The sequence below is a fragment of the Mustela lutreola genome, chromosome 4, assembly GCF_030435805.1.
Source record: "Mustela lutreola isolate mMusLut2 chromosome 4, mMusLut2.pri, whole genome shotgun sequence".
Taxonomy (NCBI): Eukaryota; Metazoa; Chordata; class Mammalia; order Carnivora; family Mustelidae; genus Mustela; species Mustela lutreola.
In genome coordinates, this window is record NC_081293.1 from 83,208,346 (window position 1) to 83,226,936 (window position 18,591).

General features: G+C 42.4%; 1 long non-coding RNA gene across 3 annotated transcripts in view; it reads right to left on the bottom strand.

The window, feature by feature from the left end:
* Positions 1-12,632, bottom strand: part of LOC131829027 (uncharacterized) — a 25,947-nt gene extending 13,315 nt beyond the window's left edge. For all 3 annotated transcript variants that reach the window (XR_009352680.1, XR_009352678.1, XR_009352679.1), the window contains exons 1-2: positions 12,280-12,632; positions 238-341 (exon numbers count right to left, since the gene is read on the bottom strand). This is a non-coding gene — a long non-coding RNA (uncharacterized LOC131829027). The remainder of the gene's footprint in view (positions 1-237; positions 342-12,279) is intronic.
* Between the last annotated feature and the right edge of the window lie 5,959 nt (positions 12,633-18,591).

An 18,591-nucleotide genomic window follows, 5' to 3' on the forward strand; every position in this document is an offset into this window, starting at 1 on the left:
ACTTTGCCAAATGCAGAAACCCCTGTCTCCAGGGTGTTTATGATATATTGATGAGACAAGGTGCATACAGACCAAAATGATTTAATTACCATCTCCCCAGGCAGAGGCTCCTAGATGATCTTCCTCGGTGGAATGTCTCTTGTTCTTCCCCATTGGAGAACATCGTGATTTTCCTCTTTTCTCCCCCCACATTCAGGACCCTTTTCTACAGATGGAATTGTACATTTATCGGCTTACCTGTTTCTTGTCTGTCTTCCCGTGCAGAGCTGAGCTGTACGAACAATAAGGCGGGGGCTGTGTTCATTTTGCTGTTGCTCTATATCCAGAAGCTAACACGGTGCCTGCAACATAGTAAGTGCTCAATAAATGTTTCTTGAAGGAATGAGCAAATGAATGAGTGAGTGAACAAAGGAAAGAGAAGCTTGGCTGGGGAAAGTCTTCTAGGCCAGGAGAACATGTCGCAGACCCAGCTAGAAAGGAAGCTGGTTGAAGCCCCTTTTGACAAGGATAAGCCACTTTCCTCCCCAGAAATGACTCCAAATGGCAGGTGGGTGGGTATCTCTATTCCTAGAGGGGCCTCCTAACTGAGGACCTTGTGGAAATAATAAAGGAATCCAACAAGGGTGACAGAGATGCCATTGAGAAAAGAACCACACATATTTTATTCTATATTAACACAATCATTATATAACCAGGGGTAGAATTTTGATGACAGCCACCATCCCTTCCTCCCTGAGGGGCTACACAGAGCTGTTGCCCAGTGTGGCTTGGGGAGCTGTTTCTGTTCTGGCTTGATCTAGATTTCTCTTCTCCCAGCCTCTGCTGACCTCCTTCTGAGTCTGACATGGGTCCTTAACCTACTCTGCCTGCTTGGGAATCCATTACTTCCTTGTTTTGGGGTCTTTATTACTATTTGCAGAGAAGGGGTCTTTATTACTATTTGCAGAATATTCTCAGTCTCTGAAAATGTGATTGCTCAAATTTCACTTTAAAGACAGTCTGTATCAGCTGATATTTATAGGAGTTTTACCTCCCTCTGCTCTAGGCTGCAGAAAGCCTCCTGCTGGGAGTTGAATGATGACTATCCCTTCTTCAGTTCTGTCTATAGTAACTCCCACAGGGTGCTCAGATATGTCCCATGCACTTTTGTTTTGTTTTAGCTTAGCTTTAGGTCAGGCTAGTGTTTGGCTAGAAAATGAAAGATGGGTTTTACGTCGCTTTTCTGCTAGGCTCCTAGCAAGCCACTTGTGGTTGTGCGTGTGTTACTCTTTGGGAACTTAAATCTAGGAGGACTTGGAGCTCTCAAAATAATTGGCTTTTAGCAAGTGAATTCTTTCTTTAACTTTTCTTGCAAAGACACAGTATGGACCATTATGTCAATCCAATAAACTGTGAGGGTGTGGAACAATGGGGGAAAAAAAACACTGAATTGTGTGTCTGGGGGCCAGAGTCCAGCCTCGGTTTGGGCCCCAATGAACTGTGTGGCCTTGGACTGGTGCTCATTTTTAAACTGCTATCAGCTCAAGCAAAACCTGAGTCAGAGCAGCTTTTGAAACTGGCCATGATCCATTGTTTGCAAAAAAAATTTTTAATATCCATGCATCAAATGGGAAAGAACTAGTAGAAAGCTTATAAGAATAGCACTGAAAACTGCTATCATCAGCAAGGAAAAGAAGTGAGGATGAGAAAAATATCCATTTTTTTTTCATTTCACAAAAGAATCCCGGCTTATCGTTTTCCCCCTTCTCAGCAGCAGCCTTAAAACGTGAGTTAACGAAAGCAAACAATTCCGTGCTAATATATTTTTTTAAGATTTTATTTATTTATTTGACAGAGAGAGATCACAAGTAGGCAGAGAGGCAGGCAGAGAGAGATAGAGAGAGAGTGAGGAGGAAGAAGACTCCCTGCCAAGCAGAGAACCCGATGCGGAACTCGATCCCAGGACCCTGAGATCATAACCTGAGCCGAAGGCAGCGGCTTAACCCACTGAGCCACCCAGGCATCCCCGAGCTAATATTTTGTTGTCTTTAAAGTTATAGCGGCATCAGATGATTTTATAGCCCACTGGGGCCAGAAGATTCACTGGGAAGCAGAGTGTACCTACATGAGCAAGTTGTACTATATAAAGTGGCAAGTGATCTCAGACAATTACAGAAACCTTCCTGTCTCAGTTGGTACCCTGGAGACAGCCAATAATGCTGGCATACACTGCTAAAACTGTCAGCAATAAGACGTGAGGAAAACCCAAACCAGAACTTTTAACAAATTATGAGGTTGTGGAAAAGAGCAGAAACGTCTTGGTAATGACTTACATTAACAATACAGCTACCTCCTCGAGCTCCCCGAGACAAAAAACACTAACAGCTAGGGGCTGAAAGGAAAACATGTGCACGTTACAAGGAAATGAAGATCAGAGAAACGGACTTTGCATGGGGGTGTGGTGGTTGCCAAGCTAAATGCAGAAGAGCCACGGTTCCGCTGATGCGAAAAGAGTCAACCACGACACAGGGAAGGCGGCCGAGTGGGCTTATCTCATGCACAGGCCACAGTGACTAAAGGTGGTTCAGGTGGAAATCGCTGGGTTTAAACCACCAGCAGTAGTGATGGGGGCTATAGCTCGGTCTCCTCATCCGTCAAGTATGGCCAATGGCTTCTGTAAAGAAAGCATTTTGGGGGCACCTGGATGGCTCCGTGAGTTAAGGCCTCTGCCTTTGGCTCAGGTTACGATCTCAAGGTCCTGGGATCAAGCCCCACTTTGGGCTCTCTGCTCCATGGGGAGCCTCCTTCCCCCTCTCTCTCTGCCTGCCTCTCTGCCTACTTGTGATCTCTGTCAAATAAATAAATAAAATCTTTAAAAAAAAAAAAAAGCACTTTGAAGAGTGCCTCGTGACTGAACACTCTGGAAATGTTCGCTGTTACTACTCTCATTTCTACTGCCACTGCTAGGAATGAGCCTCGTCAAACCAAACCAGACTCTTTTATTCCCCCCAAAACATGGATAAAACCAGAAAGTAGTATCGGATACTGGCAAACGACTTCAAGAGTTGGTTAGGCACAAGTCTCTATGTTCCCACATTGTTGGTTTATTTGTTTTATTACTGATTTATACAACAAATATTCATCGAGCCCTGTCCTGGGGCAAGGCTCCATGGCCTAGGATTCTGACAATGAATAAGATATAGTCTCTGACCCCGAAGAGCTCACAACCTGGCTGGTGGAGAGCAGACAGAGCAGACATTCTGAGGAGTTACATTTCAGGTAAGGGAGGGTACAGTGGGAGGACAGAGAAGAAGGAAGCCAGAGGGAGGAAGCCTTGATCCAGACTGTCTGGGGTATGGGAGGAGAGTGGGGGTGGGCCACGGTCAGGCGGCATTCCCTAGTGATGTCTGGACAAAAATGTGAGGTGTCACTGTTTCAGTTAGAATGGAGACGGCCAATCAGATTGAGGGTAACAGCCAGAACACCTTGAATTCCCTACCACCACTGACAAAGAACTCAAAGTGTGCTTTTTAAGTCAATGCCTACCTTTGTTCTTTCTTCCAATTAATAGAATGGAATCTTTATGGGCCATGATTTTATATTATCTCCTCTTGCAAAGGAAATGCTACTTTTATTTATTATTTATTATTTTTTGAGAGAGAGGGAGAGTGAGCTTGCAAGTGGGGCAGGTGGGGGAGGAGGGGACGGGTAGAGGGAGAGGGAGAGAATCTTAAGCGGGCTCAGCACAGAGCCTGACCTGGCTCTCGATCTCACAATCTCACCACCTTGAGCCAAAATCAAGAATTGGACGCTTAGGGCACCTGGGTGGCTCAGTGGGTTAAAGCCTCTGCCTTCGGCTCAGGTCATGATCCCAGGGTCCTGGGATCGAGCCCTGCATCTGGCTCTCTGCTCAGTAGGGAGCCTGCTTCCCCTCTCTCTGCTTGCTTCTCCGCCTACTTTTAAACTGTCTGTCAAATTAAAAAAAAAAAAAGTCTTTAAAAGAGTTGGACGCTTAACTGACTAAGCACCCCATAGAGGAAACAGTACTTTTCACGCTAACAGCATACATTTATAAAGGGTAACTTGCCACCATCACACTATGTAAGGTCCGTCTGGATGCATGAAGTCCTGTGGGGCCTTGGGCTGACCAAGACTGACCACTACTAAGGTTGTACAGACTCCAGGTCCTAGGGCAGAGCTACTCCGGGCCCCGGTGTGTGCAACTGCGTTTCTGTTACACCACAGCCGGGCAGGAGGTAGATGCGATGGCTGTGGCATCCTTTGTCAGAGGGAGAGGAAAGAGGTGGGGAAAAGGAACTCACTGTGAGCAGATAGAAGGCCAATGAGGCTACAGGTGAGGTTTTGTGAGAAATCCAAGACTGCCCTGCTGAGTACGCCATTGGGGGAGCGACATAAGCCAGAGAAAGGTGCCAGTCCCTCACCTCAGAAGAAGTCCTGGACACCAAGACACAGAAATCAAGATTTTTTTTCTAATCCTGAAATTGACCACTGTTGATTTTAACATGCAGTAGGACAGAGAGACGTTTTCGAAAGCCCTGGAGAAACTGTCGGTGAAAGCGTTCACATAGGGAATGCGCTTCCTGTTGTTCAATGCAGCTGTCTTCTTGTGGAACTCCCCTTTGAAAAATGAACAACAGACTTGAGGATCTTCAAAGAACAGAGTTCTGCTCCACCCTAGCTCTGCACATCTGAAAAACGGGAAAGAACATTTTCTGTCCTTTTTATTGAGTCGTGACCCTCAAAATGCATTTCCTTAATTCAAAGAGTCCCTCTAACATTTGGTAGTTTAAACAATTGGTTTAAAATATGTGAATAACTAGGCTTCATTTGTTGGGAATCAAGACCACTTGGAGAAAAAATAGAGAAAGATGCAAAGAATGTCTGAGAATTGTGGGTATTTCATTCCTTTTAAAAACCACACTTCACTTGCTCAATGAAAAAGAAAAAAAAACAAAACCTTTTATTTTTAAAGCTTCTTTCAAGCTGAAACTGTCTATGTCCAAGCTGTAGCCTAGAGCAAAATTTTACAGCTGAGTAACAAACCTCTTAAAACAGGGATTTATAATGGAAATGCTATCCGAGAGTTAATTACAGTGGGCTCCAGAAGGGTGTAATTTTTTCATCAGTTCGGAGAGAATGCCAACCTGGTGTGACCATATTTACCCCAAACCTCAGACTCCATTAATTCATTCCACTGGGCTATACAGCAAAAGCCAGTGTCCAGGTCCCTCTTTTTTTTTTTTTTTTCCCACTTTATAGCCCTAGTTTGTCTAAAAGGTTTCGGAAAAAGAAAAGTTCTTTTAAGAGAGGCCAGTATCAATAACAGAGGTTTTAAATTAGGACAGCCGAAGACCAAGAACGAAGTCCTGCCTGTTCTTAAGGGAAGAAACACAAACACACTCTTACTAAAAACAAAGTTTAAAAACCTGAAACCTTAATTATCTTTAGACTTCTCTTTGGACTTTGACAGGGTAAGGTTTTCATTCCTAGGAGGTCTGTTTTCTGAAAGTGCACCTGCTGCCTTATTGATGACTAAAGGAGTTAGCCTGTGACCAAGGGGACTGGGTGACACCAGGACCAAAGAGCAGAATTACCAGGGGGGATTTAAAAAAATAGATCTGCCTGAGTTCTAACGCTAGAGATTTAGATCCAACAGCCTGGGGGTGGCCAAGAGATTGAAAAGTTCCCTTGTGGATTTTAACAGGGGGCCAAGACTCAGAATCAGAGCTCTGTCCCTTCTACAAAAAGTGGGGACCATGGACCAGCAGTGCCCGTATCATCTGGAAAGGCAGAATCTCGGGCCATGCCCTATTAGAACCGGTATTTTAGCAGGACAATTGGGGGATTTCCCCAGGGCATTAAAGTTTGAGAATCAGGGCCCTACACTACAGCTATTGCAAACAACCTGCTGATAGTCTCAGACTCAGTCTTAGAGGAGTTCCAGTATACCCACCGAAAATATGATCTGCCCGATGTTCCTTGCAATAAATACAGATAGGGAGTATTCCTTCACCCGATCAGAGTTGGAGAACAAAAGGATGGTACTGATGAGATGGGTGTCCCTAAAGCTTTCTGGGCTCTGGATCCAGGACACATGCAGAGTTGGAAAGTGGGACGACGGGAGGGGGAGGGAGACAGTGGTTGAAATGAGTGATGATTCATCCATGTTCATAATGGAGCAGCCATTAAATATTTTGAAAATCATCTCTGTTTTTCTGTTTTGGCACACCCCAGTGTGTTTCTTGTCATCACCTGAATCATGCTAGGCTCTTTCCATCAAAGGTCCTAGCCCTAGGCTCTACTTCCCCCTGGACACTCTTCTCCACATCTTTGCACAGCCAGCGACTTCTTGGCATAAATAACCCAGCTTGTCACTTGGGCAGCAAAACCCTCCTTGGCTACAAGCTAGCGTAACCACCCAGAATTTTATAACATCATCTTCCTTTTAATTCCCTCCATAGCACTTATTCCATCTTGTTTCTTGGTTTTCTTTTTTTTTTTTAAATATTTTATTTATTTATTTGAGAGACAGAGATCACAAGGAGGCAGAGAGGCAGACAGAGAGAGGAGGAAGCAGGCTCCCTGCTGAGCAGAGAGCCCGATGCGGGGCTTGATCCCAAGACCCTGGGATCACGACCTGAGCCGAAGGCAGAGGCTTTAAACCACTGAGCCACCCAGGCACCCCAAACCAGAGCTTTATAAGATCAAAATTAGGGACAAGCTAAATGCCTAACAATAGAGGAATATACTCTACTCATAGAGTATAGTTCATTCAAATAAGCAAGAATAAACTATTGGCATTACTTCAAAATAAAAAACTGCACAGCAAAGGAAATGATCAATGAAATGAAAAGGCAACCTACTGAATGGAAGAAGATATTTGCATATCACCTATCGGATAAAGGGTTATTATCCAAAATATATAAAGAACTTATACAACTCAACACTCTCAAAAATAATCCAGTTAAAAATGGATAAAATACATAAACAGCCACTTCTCCAAACATCCAGATGGCCAAAAGACACATGAAAGGATGCTCAACATCACTGATCATCATGGAAATGCAAATCAAAACTACAATGAGATAGCACCTCACCCCTGTCAGAACGGCTGAAATAAAAAACCCAAGACATGAGTGTTGGTGAGAATGTAGAGAAAAGGGAACCATTGCACACTGTTGGTGGGTGGGAATGTAAACTGGGCACCCACTGTGGAAAACAGTATGGAGGCTCCTCAAAAAGTTAAAAATAGGGATGCCTAGGCGGCTGAGTTAGTTAAGCGTCTGCCTTTGACTCAGGTCATGATCTTGAGGTCCTGGGATGGAGCCCCGAGTAGAGCTCACTGCTCAGCAGGGAGTCTGCTTCTTCCTCTCCCTCGGCCCTTGCCCCTGCTTATGCACACACATACTCTCTCTCTCTCTCAAATAAATAAAATATTTTTTTTAAAAGTTAAAAAAAAAAAAAAAACTACCTCATGATCCAGTAATTGCACTACTGGGTATTTACCTAAAAAATACAAAATCACTAATTCAAAAGGGTATATGCACTCTTAAGTTTATTGCAACATTGTTTACAATAGCCAAATTATGGAAATGATCCCCGTGTCCATCACTAGATGAAGACATAAAGAAGATGTGGTATATGGAATGGAATATTACTCAGTCATAAAAAAGAGCTAAATCTTGCCATTTGCAACAACATGGATGGATCCAGAGGGTATAATGCTAGGTGAAGTAAGTCGGTCAGAGAAAGACAAAGACCACATAATTTCATTTCTTTGTGGAATTTAAGAAACAAAACAAATGAGCAAAGTAAAAAGAGAGAGAGAGAGAGAAAGGTAAACCAAGAAATAGGCTCTTAACTACAGAGAACACACTGTTGAGCACCAGAGGGGAGGTTGGTGGGGGATGGGGGAAATATGATATGGGGATTAAGGAGTGTACTTGTGATGGGCCCCAGCTGACATATGGAAGCACTGAATCCTTATATTGTACCCTCAGAACTAACACTACACTGTATGTTAACTATACTAGACTTTAAAATAAAATTTGAAAAGCAAATAGATCTACTTCATTCATAAAATGGAACATGAAGCAGCTCTAAAAGTTCATGTTTCTGAAGAATAGTATCAATGGGAAATAAATGGTCATAATATATATTAACTTAAAAAGTATAATATGAGAAGGAATATATGGTGTGAACACGTAACACATGTTTGTATGAAACAGGAAGGAGCTCCAACCAGAGTACAGGAAGAGAATAAGGCCACATATAAAGACATCTTCCATTTTGCCATCTTTTCCCTCCTCTCTTTTCCAAGGTGCAACTAATTTTCCCAACTCAGATATTGGTGATTCATGCCATCTGGGCCATCACAGAGCTCAGTACCCTGGCCACAGTGTCCAACTTATGACCAAGGTCAACCGATCGGGGTTTCTTATGCCCCTCTCCATAGTCACTGCCTGGGCATGTGGGCTCAGGTGGTACTCGAAGGTACAAATACTGGGACAATAAACTGGAACTCTTGATTTGTTTTTGAATGAAGAGATGAGAAAACAGTTGTGGCTAGTGCCCAGGTTCCTGCCATGAGGTGGGGAACAACAGTCACCTTCCATCCCGCGGGCTGCCCAGGGAGGGACGGTCAACTTGTGTAAGAGTTAGACAATCACAATATCACAGAAATCCAGAACAAGGAGAGGATGCGACACGTGTTTGTTAAATTTAGTTCAACAACAGTACTTTTCTTTTTCTTCTCTTCTTTGAAAAAGCCTGCTAGCACCAAGGTCTCTGAGGTCTGCTGGTATGATCTGGTCTTAGGACCCAGAAAAGAAATGCTGCTCTAAGGAAATAATGGATCAGGCCATGGACCATGACTTACTTCTTTGTGCTTTGTTTCATTTACTAGATATTTTTACAGCTAAAAATTACTCTTAATATATATGTTGAACATAGCTTTTACACAATATGCATAGACATATATGTATGGCTTACAAGATGGTAACATGCAAATGATTTCATGATTTTTCCTCTTTAGGCTTAATAATGTGCCATAAGCATCCTTCCGTGCCAGCACACAGGGCTCTATGACTCTGTCGTAATCACTCTTTGCTACCCTCCTGTGAACTGACGGGTACAGTCATACCTATCTTGGCCACGTGACCTCATTTCACCGCTAGGTGTCTCAGTGTTTGTCTAAGTGGGGTTAACTGACAGAGGATTTGCTATAAATGAAAGTGAAATACTGTAAGTAAAACCCTTAGCACAGTGCTCAAACAGAATGGGCTCAGTAATTGGAGTTCTATCACTATTTCTCCTATGGAATTCTTACTCCATTAATATTGTCATCAGTGGATAGCTGAGTTATTTCCGATTTCCGATTCAACAAACAAGACCGCAACACACAGTTTACCCTTGTGTGATTTTTAAAGACTAAACTCCAAAAAGCGAGACTGCTGGGCACAGTATATACCACACGCATACAAAGAGAAACGTGACAGCATACACACACGTATACACAGCATATACACAGCATGACCCCAGGACTTCGGTACACAAAGACACCCTTATGAAGAAGAATATTTCAGGGGCTCAGAGGTTATCTCTTGGGAGCTGGCCAAGGGCTAGTCCTAAAGACACATTTCTTTGGCAAGTGTGGGGTCTGAACGACACAGGCCTGCTGAGTTAACCCTTTTCTGCCCCCGGGGAGATGCATGAGCCAAGACAGAGAGGTGGAAATGCACAACCCACACTTAGGGACAAGAGTGCAAACCAGTAGCATTAAAGGGAAGGAGAGGAGCGAGAGGTCAAGTGGAAAAGTAGCTTCGCCCAAACCATGAAGAGGAACCATGGAGAGGTTCAACGCACAGAAGCACGGGGATGAGGATAACGCACGTGGGAGTGGTTTTAAAGATAAGCTGGAGGGAAGATTCTGGAGCCTGGGGACCCTGCCAACACCCCGTGGGACAAGATGGCCTGAAGCAGTGGGAATGGAGAGGGCCTGTGCAGGAGACTGTGAAAAGCAGCCAACTTTCAAAGTCACTGAAAATGGGGACAAAGCTGAGGGGCTAGAATCCTAGAGCCCTCTAGGATCGTAAGCCCATGTGGTCAAAAGTAACAGCCTCCCGATACCAACAGACGTGCCAGGAGAGCCTGCGGATCCATTCACCAACTGTTTATCAAGGGCCTACCAAGTGCCGAATGAACCATCATCCAAGTTTGGTTCATGAGCCCCCCTCCGTCCCCTGAGGAGCTTGTCGACAAAGCCAATTACACCCCCCAAGAGCTACCAAATCCAAGTCTCTAGTGCAGGGCTTGGAAATCGGCATTTTTTACAAGCTCCCCAGATATTCTCACCACTAAAGTTTGAGATTCTCTGTTCTCTCTGGTGCCCAGAAAGTCATTTACACTGGGAATACACTGGGAATTTAAATATATCTCAAGTTGTGAAAAGAGGGAGGAAAAAACTATAGAAACCAATAGATACAGGGTTGTTTTTGTTTTTGTTTTTGTTTTTGTTTTTCTTCCTCCTTTTTCCCAATTCAGGATGGGAGTCTCCATGGTAGGCATGGAGTAAGGCTAAAACTACGACATTTTTCTGGGTGGCTACATGTGTGTGTGTGTGTGTGTGTGTGTGTGTGTGTGTGTGTGTGTGGCCTTTCTGTTAGGAAAGGATGGCTAAAATCTGCAGATGATGAGGATGTCCAAGTGCATGGCCCTGTGTGCGATCTGATGAGGCCGAAGCTCTTTTAACCAAGAATGACAAGGTCTTTGCCCAGCACAACCCAAGACTGCTACAAAAAATACATGACATATATTTTGGAAATGAGCACATTAAAAGATGCCTTTATATATGGAGAAAGCAGAGAATTTTATTTAAGTTTGGGCAGCCCTTTAGAACGTTCATGAACGTTTTTAAAAGCAAAGTTCCAGAGGAAGCAAACGTTGCTAGTGACAGCCCAGAGCTCAGGACATAAGCCGAATGAAATAAAAAATCCAAGGATTTTTTGTTTTTGGTTTCCTCTCCTAACCTCTTCACCTGGCTTTCGCCTCCCCCTCCCGCATCCTTCTCCTTCCCTATAGGAGTCCTTTCCCCTCCTGGCCGACAGTGGAGAAGCAGCATGTTCCAGAATACGCAGCTCTCTTAATCTAATACAGCGTTGATGGTTTCTTTCATTAAGTTTCAGCATCCTTCTGGAAATCTGGCAAATACTATGATACATGCTATCTCCGTTAAATGTATTAAAAGAACATTCAATCAGGAAATTAGTTAACTATTCTCTAAATAAATTATATTTGAGATGCTACATATAAAATATGATAATTCAGAGAGTAAATCAAATTATACATAATATTTTAATGTTCTGTTGAAGAGAGTGAACAGGGCATAAGCTTTAGGGCCAGACAGAGATCAGTTTGATTTATGGCTCTAGATTCGGGGAAGTTATTTAGATTTTCCGAATCCATTATTAGATTCTCATCCATTACCATTGTTTCCGAGCCGGGCATTATCGGCATTTGAGGCAGGATAATCTTTTGTCCCATGAGGTGGTCCTCAGCATTTCTCACCGTGGTCCTCCTCCTTTTTCTAGCTACTAGATCCCAGGAGCATTCTCAGCTCTCACCTTGAGATACCCGAATACCGTTACAAACCTGCAAACGCCCCCCCCCCCCCGCCCCGGGAAGGCGGTGATGCTCCCAGCTAAAAGCAGGTGCATTAAATGAATAATAATAATGCCTCTCCAAGCTGGAAAAATTTTCCTGGCACTTTGGGGTAAACAAAGAGGTAGCTTAATCCCAGCCCGGTCCACAGGGGCTGCTGTGCAGAGCAAGCTGCTTCATCTAAACATCCCACCGGTAACACTGCAGTAGGAGTAAGACCTGAGGGTTGTAGTAAGAATGCAATGAAGCATCACGCGCTAAGCACCTGGCAGCCAGGCTGGTGCAGTCAAGTCAGTCGCGTGGGTGCTGTCCAGATGGGAAAGCCAGATGCCGGAGACGAAGGACAGCGGAGGTGGCCAGGAAATCAGTTACCTTGTTTGAGACGTTTTGCAAAAACAGGGAAGTGGGAAGTAAAGAGTTACTAGACAGTGTCGAGTTGTCAGTTTCTCTCCCACGCCCCTCCCCTCCCTGAAAACACTGTGTGTACTTGACGCGCTCTCTTGAAGGCCTTGGGCCGGGATGGTGGGGAAAATAAGGCTGAGTTTCAGGAGGATGTAAAGGGCCGCGAGGTGGCGAGAGAGGATGAGGATGCCAGCTGGGCACACAGGGAGGAGAGCTCACCAGCATTCTATGCGGCTTTTCCAAACTCCAGGCTGCGCTTACGTGTTCGCGGACCATGTCCAATGTCCCCGAGATTTTCACCTGCTCTGCACTCTATTAACACCCGGCAACAAGAGAGACAGCCAGCACTCATCAGAGCTGCTTAAACGAGATGAAGCTCAAGAAAAAGGAAACTGGAACGGATAATGTGCTAGCTAAAGGAGAGGCTGGATCCACCGGGAAGGGAAGTTATCTCCTCCCTACAACCTTCTGCTCCCGTTAGACCTTGGCCTCAGAACGCTGATATCCAACAGGGTTCAAGGACCAGTTTTATGTTTGTTTTTTTAAAGCACATTTTCGATGACTTTTTTTTTTTTTTTTTAACCCTCAGTTGCCCTATCATTTTCCCTCTACCTTCTTTGAGTGGCACGAAAAAAACCTTTTGTATCTGATTCATTCCAGGATCCGTTCATTTCCTAATCTCACTTTCCTTTGCCAAGAAGTATTTTCCAACACAATTATTGCCAAGTCATCCCTCACATAATCTGCCGAGGCCCTTCCCACATTCTCTGGGATGATTCAGAAATCATAGGAGAAATGCAGTCCCTGGCTTCTAGGAGCTGGGACTTTGTCTCTTTTTGATCAACTGGTCAGTTTTGTTTGTTTGTTTGTTTGTTTGTTTGTTTTTAAGGATTTGCTCCCTCTTTAGAGCCTTCACCATTTATTTTTCTTATTTCTGTATTCTTTTTTTTTTTAATTTTAATAAATTTTTTTATGTTTTATAAACATATATTTTTATCCCCAGGGGTACAGGTCTGTGAATCACCAGGTTTACACACTTCACAGCACTCACCAAAACACATACCCTCCCCAATGTCCATAATACCACCCCCTTCTCCCAAACCCCCTCCCCCCAACAACCCTCAGTTTGTTTTGTGAGATTAAGAGTCACTTATGGTTTGTCTCCCTCCCAATCCCATCTTCTTTCATTTATTCTTCTCGTACCCACTTAAGCCCCCATGTTGCATCACCACTTCCTCATATCAGGGAGATCATATGATAGTTGTCTTTCTCCGCCTGACTTATTTCGCTAAGCATGATACGCTCTAGTTCCATCCATGTTGTCGCAAATGGCAAGATTTCATTTCTTTTGATGGCTGCATAGTATTCCATTGTGTATATATACCACATCTTCTTGATCCATTCATCTGTTGATGGACATCTAGGTTCTTTCCATAGTTTGGCTATTGTGGACATTGCTGCTATAAACATTCGAGTACACGTGCCCCTTTGGATCACTACGTTTGTATCTTTAGGGTAAATGCCCAATAGTGCAATTGCTGGGTCATAGGGCAGTTCTATTTTCAACATTTTGAGGAACCTCCATGCTGTTTTCCAGAGAGGTTGCACCAGCTTGCATTCCCACCAACAGTGTAGGAGGGTTCCCCTTTCTCCGCATCCTCGCCAGCATCTGTCATTTCCTGACTTGTTGATTTTAGCCATTCTGACTGGTGTGAGGTGATATCGCATTGTGGTTTTGACTTGTATTTCCCTGATGCCGAGTGATATGGAGCACTTTTTCATGTGTCTGTTGGCCATCCGGATGTCTTCTTTGCAGAAATGTCTGCTCATATCCTCTGCCCATTTCTTGATTGGATTATTTGTTCTTTGGGTGTTGAGTTTGCTAAGTTCTTTATAGATTCTGGACACTAGTCCTTTATCTGATATGTCGTTTGCAAATATCTTCTCCCATTCTGTCAGTTGTCTTTTGATTTTGTTAACTGTTTCCTTTGCTGTGCAAAAGCTTTTGATCTTGATGAAATCCCAATAGTTCATTTTTGCCCTTGCTTCCCTTGCCTTTGGCGTTGTTCCTAGGAAAATGTTGCTGCGGCTGAGGTCAAAGAGGTTGCTGCCTGTGTTCTCCTCAAGGATTTTGATGGATTCCTTTCTCACATTGAGGTCCTTCATCCATTTTGAGTCTATTTTTGTGTGTGGTGTAAGGAAATGGTCCAATTTCATTTTTCTGCATGTGGCTGTCCAATTTTCCCAGCACCATTTATTGAAGAGGCTGTCTTTTTTCCACTGGACATTCTTTCCTGCTTTGTCGAAGATTAGTTGACCATAGAGTTGAGAGTCTATTTCTGGGCTCTCTATTCTGTTCCATTGATCTATGGGTCTGTTTTTGTGCCAGTACCATGCTGTCTTGATGATGACAGCTTTGTAATAGAGCTTGAAATCCGGAATTGTGATGCCACCAACGTTGGCTTTCTTTTTCAATATCCCTTTGGCTATTCGAGGTCTTTTCTGGTTCCATATAAATTTTAGAATTATTTGTTCCATTTCTTTGATAAAGATGGATGGTACTTTGATAGGAATTGCATTAAATGTGTAGATTGCTTTAGGTAGCATAGACATTTTCACAATATTTATTCTTCCAATCCAGGAGCATGGAACATTTTTCCATTTCTTTGTGTCTTCCTCAATTTCTTTCATGAGTACTTTATAGTTTTCTGAGTATAGATTCTGTGTCTCTTTGGTTAGGTTTATTCCTAGGTATCTTATGGTTTTGGGTGCAATTGTAAATGGGATTGACTCCTTAATTTCCCTTTCTTCTGTCTTGCTGTTGGTGTAGAGAAATGCAACTGATTTCTGTGCATTGATTTTATATCCTGACACTTTACTGAATTCCTGTATAAGTTCTAGCAGTTTTGGAGTGGAGTCTTTTGGGTTTTCCACATATAGTATCATATCATCTGCGAAGAGTGATAATTTGACTTCTTCTTTGCCGATTTGGATGCCTTTAATTTCCTTTTGTTGTCTGATTGCTGAGGCTAGGACCTCTAGTACTATGTTGAATAGCAGTGGTGATAATGGACATCCCTGCCGTGTTCCTGACCTTAGCGGAAAAGCTTTCAGTTTTTCTACATTGAGAATGATATTTGCGGTGGGTTTTTCATAGATGGCTTTGATGATATTGAGGTATGTGCCCTCTATCCCTACACTTTGAAGAGTTTTGATCAGGAAGGGATGCTGTACTTTGTCAAATGCTTTTTCAGCATCTATTGAGAGTATCATATGGTTCTTGTTCTTACTTTTATTGATGTGTTGTATCACATTGACTGATTTGCGGATGTTGAACCAACCTTGCAGCCCTGGAATAAATCCCACTTGGTCGTGGTGAATAATCTTTTTAATGTACTGTTGAATCCTATTGGCTAGTATTTTGTTGAGTATTTTCGCATCTGTTGTTCATCAAGGATATTGGTCTATAGCTCTCTTTTTTGGTGGGATCCTTGTCTGGTTTTGGGATCAAGGTGATCTGGCCTCATGAAATGAGTTTGGAAGTTTTCCTTCCATTTCTATTTTTTGGAACAGTTTTAGGAGAATAGGAATTAGTTCTTCTTTAAATGTTTGGTAGAATTCCCCCGGGAAGCCGTCTGGCCCTGGGCTTTTGTTTGTTTGGAGATTTTTAATGACTGTGTCAATCTCCTTACTGGTTATGGGTCTGTTCAGGCTTTCTATTTCTTCCTGGTTCAGTTGTGGTAATTTATATGTGTCTAGGAATGCATCCATTTCTTCCATATTGTCAAATTTGTTGGCATAGAGTTGCTCATAGTATGTTCTTATAATAGTTTGTATTTCTTTGGTGTTAGTTGTGATCTCTCCGCTTTCATTCATGATTTTATTTATTTGGGTCCTTTCTCTTTGCTTTTTGATAAGTCTGGCCAGGGGTTTATCAATCTTATTAATTCTTTCAAAGAACAAGCTCCTAGTTTCGTTGATTTGTTCTATTGTGTTTTTTTTGGTTTTTATTTCATTGATTTCTGCTCTGATCTTTATGATTTCTCTTCTCCTGCTGGGCTTAGGGTTTCTTTCTTGTTCTTTCTCCAGCTCCTTTAGGTGTAGGGTTAGGTTGTGTACCTGAGACCTTTCTTGTTTCTTGAGAAAGGCTTGTACCACTATGTATTTTCCTCACAGGACTGCCTTTGTCGTGTCCCACAGATTTTGAACCGTTGTATTTTCATTATCATTTGTTTCCATGATTTTTTTCAATTCTTCTTTAGTTTCCCGGTTGACCCATTCATTCTTCAGAAGGATGCTGTTTAGTCTCCATGTATTTGGGTTTTTTCCAAACTTCCTCTTGTGGTTGAGTTCTAGCTTCAGAGCATTGTGGTCTGAAAATATGCAGGGAATGAACCCAATCTTTTGATACCGGTTGAGTCCTGATTTAGGACCGAGGATGTGATCTATTCTGGAGAATGTTCCATGTGCACTAGAGAAGAATGTGTATTCTGTTGCTTTGGGATGAAATGTTCTGAATATATCTGTGCTGTCCATCTGGTCCAGTGTGTTGTTTAAGGCCTTTGTTTGCTTGTTGATCTTTTGCTTGGATGATCTGTCCATTTTAGTGAGGGGAGTGTTAAAGTCCCCTACTATTATTGTATTATTGTTGATGTGTTTCTTTGATTTTGTTATTAATTGGTTTATATAGTTGGCTGCTCCCACGTTGGGGGCATAAATATTTAAAATCTTTAGATCTTCTTGTTGGACAGGCCCTTTGAGTATGATATAGTGTCCTTCCTCATCTCTTATTATAGTCTTTGGCTTAAAATCTAATTGATCTGATATAAGGATTGCCACTCCTTCTTTCTTCTGATGTCCTTAGCACGGTAAATTCTTTTCCACCCCCTCACTTTAAATCTGGAGGTATCTTTGGGCTTAAAATGAGTTTCGTGGAGGCAACATATAGATGGGTTTTGTTTTTTTAATTCATTCTGATACCCTGTGTCTTTTGACAGGGGCATTTAGTCCATTAACATTCAGGGTAACTATTGAGAGATATGAATTTAGTGCCATTGTATTGCCTGTAAGGTGACTGTTACTGTATATTGTCTCTGTTCCTTACTGATCTACCACTTGAAGGCTCTCTCTTTGCTTAGAGGACCCCTTTCAAGATTTCCTGTAGAGCTGGTTTGGTGTTTGCAAATTCTTTCTCTTTTTGTTTGTCCTGGAAGCTTTTAATATCTCCCTCTATTTTCAATGATAGCCTAGCTGGATATAGTATTCCTGGCTGCATGTTTTTCTCGTTTAGTGCTCTGAAAATATCATGCCAGCTCTTTCTGGACTGCCAGGTCTCTGTGGATAAGTCAGCTGCCAATCTAATATTTTTACCATTGTATGTTACAGACTTCTTTTCCCAGGCTGCTTTCAGGATTTTCTCTTTGTCACTAAGACTTGTAATTTTTACTATTAGTTGATGGGGTGTGGGCCTATTCTTATTGATTTTGTGGGGCGTTCTCTGAACCTCCTGAATTTTGATGCTCGTTCCCTTTGCCATATTGGGGAAATTCTCCCCAATAATTCTCTCCAGTATACCTTCTGCTCCCCTCTCTCTTTCTTCTTCTGTAATCCCAATTATTCTAATGTTGTTTCGTCTTATGGTGTCACTTATCTCTCGGATTCTCCCCTCGTGGTCCAGTAGCTGTTTGTCCCTCTTTTGCTCAGCTTCTTTATTCTCTGTCATTTGGTCTTCTATATCGCTAATTCTTTCTTCTGCCTCATTTATCCTAGCACTGAGAGCCTCCATTTTTGATTGCACCTCATTAATAGCTTTTTTGATTTCAACTTGGTTAGATTTTAGTTCTTTTATTTCTCCAGAAAGGGCTTTTATATCTCTCGAGAGGGTTTCTCTAATATCTTCCATGCCTTTTTTGAGCCCAGCTAGAACTTTGAGAATTGCCATTCTGAACTCTAGGTCTGACATATTACCAATATCTGTATTGATTAGGTCCCTAGCCTTCGGTACTGCCTCTTGTTCTTTTTTTTTTGTGGTGAATTTTTCTGCCTTGTCATTTTGTCCAGATAAGAGTATAGGAAGGAGAAAATAAAATACTAAAAGGGTAGCACTAACCCCAGGAAAATATGCTTTAACCAAATCAGAAGAGATCCCAAATCGTGAGGGGGGAGAAAGGGGATAAAAAGAGGTTCAAAAAGAAAGAAAGGAAAAAAGAAAGAAAAAAAAATTAAAATAAAGAAAACGAATAAAGAAAAATATAAAAAGATAAATATATATATGAGATAAACTAGTTAAAAAACGTTAAAAAAGAAAAGGGTAAAAGTTAAAAAAAAGTTAGCAGAAGAAAAGAAAAAAAATGAAAAAGAAAAAAATTAAATTAACTGCAAGACTAAAAAAATCACAGGGAGAAAGCCATGAGTTCCGTGCTTTGCTTTCTCCTCCTCTGGAATTCCGCTGCTCTCCTTGGTATTGAAACCGCACTCCTTGGTAGGTGAACTTGGTCTTGGCTGGATTTCTTGTTGATCTTCTGGGGGAAG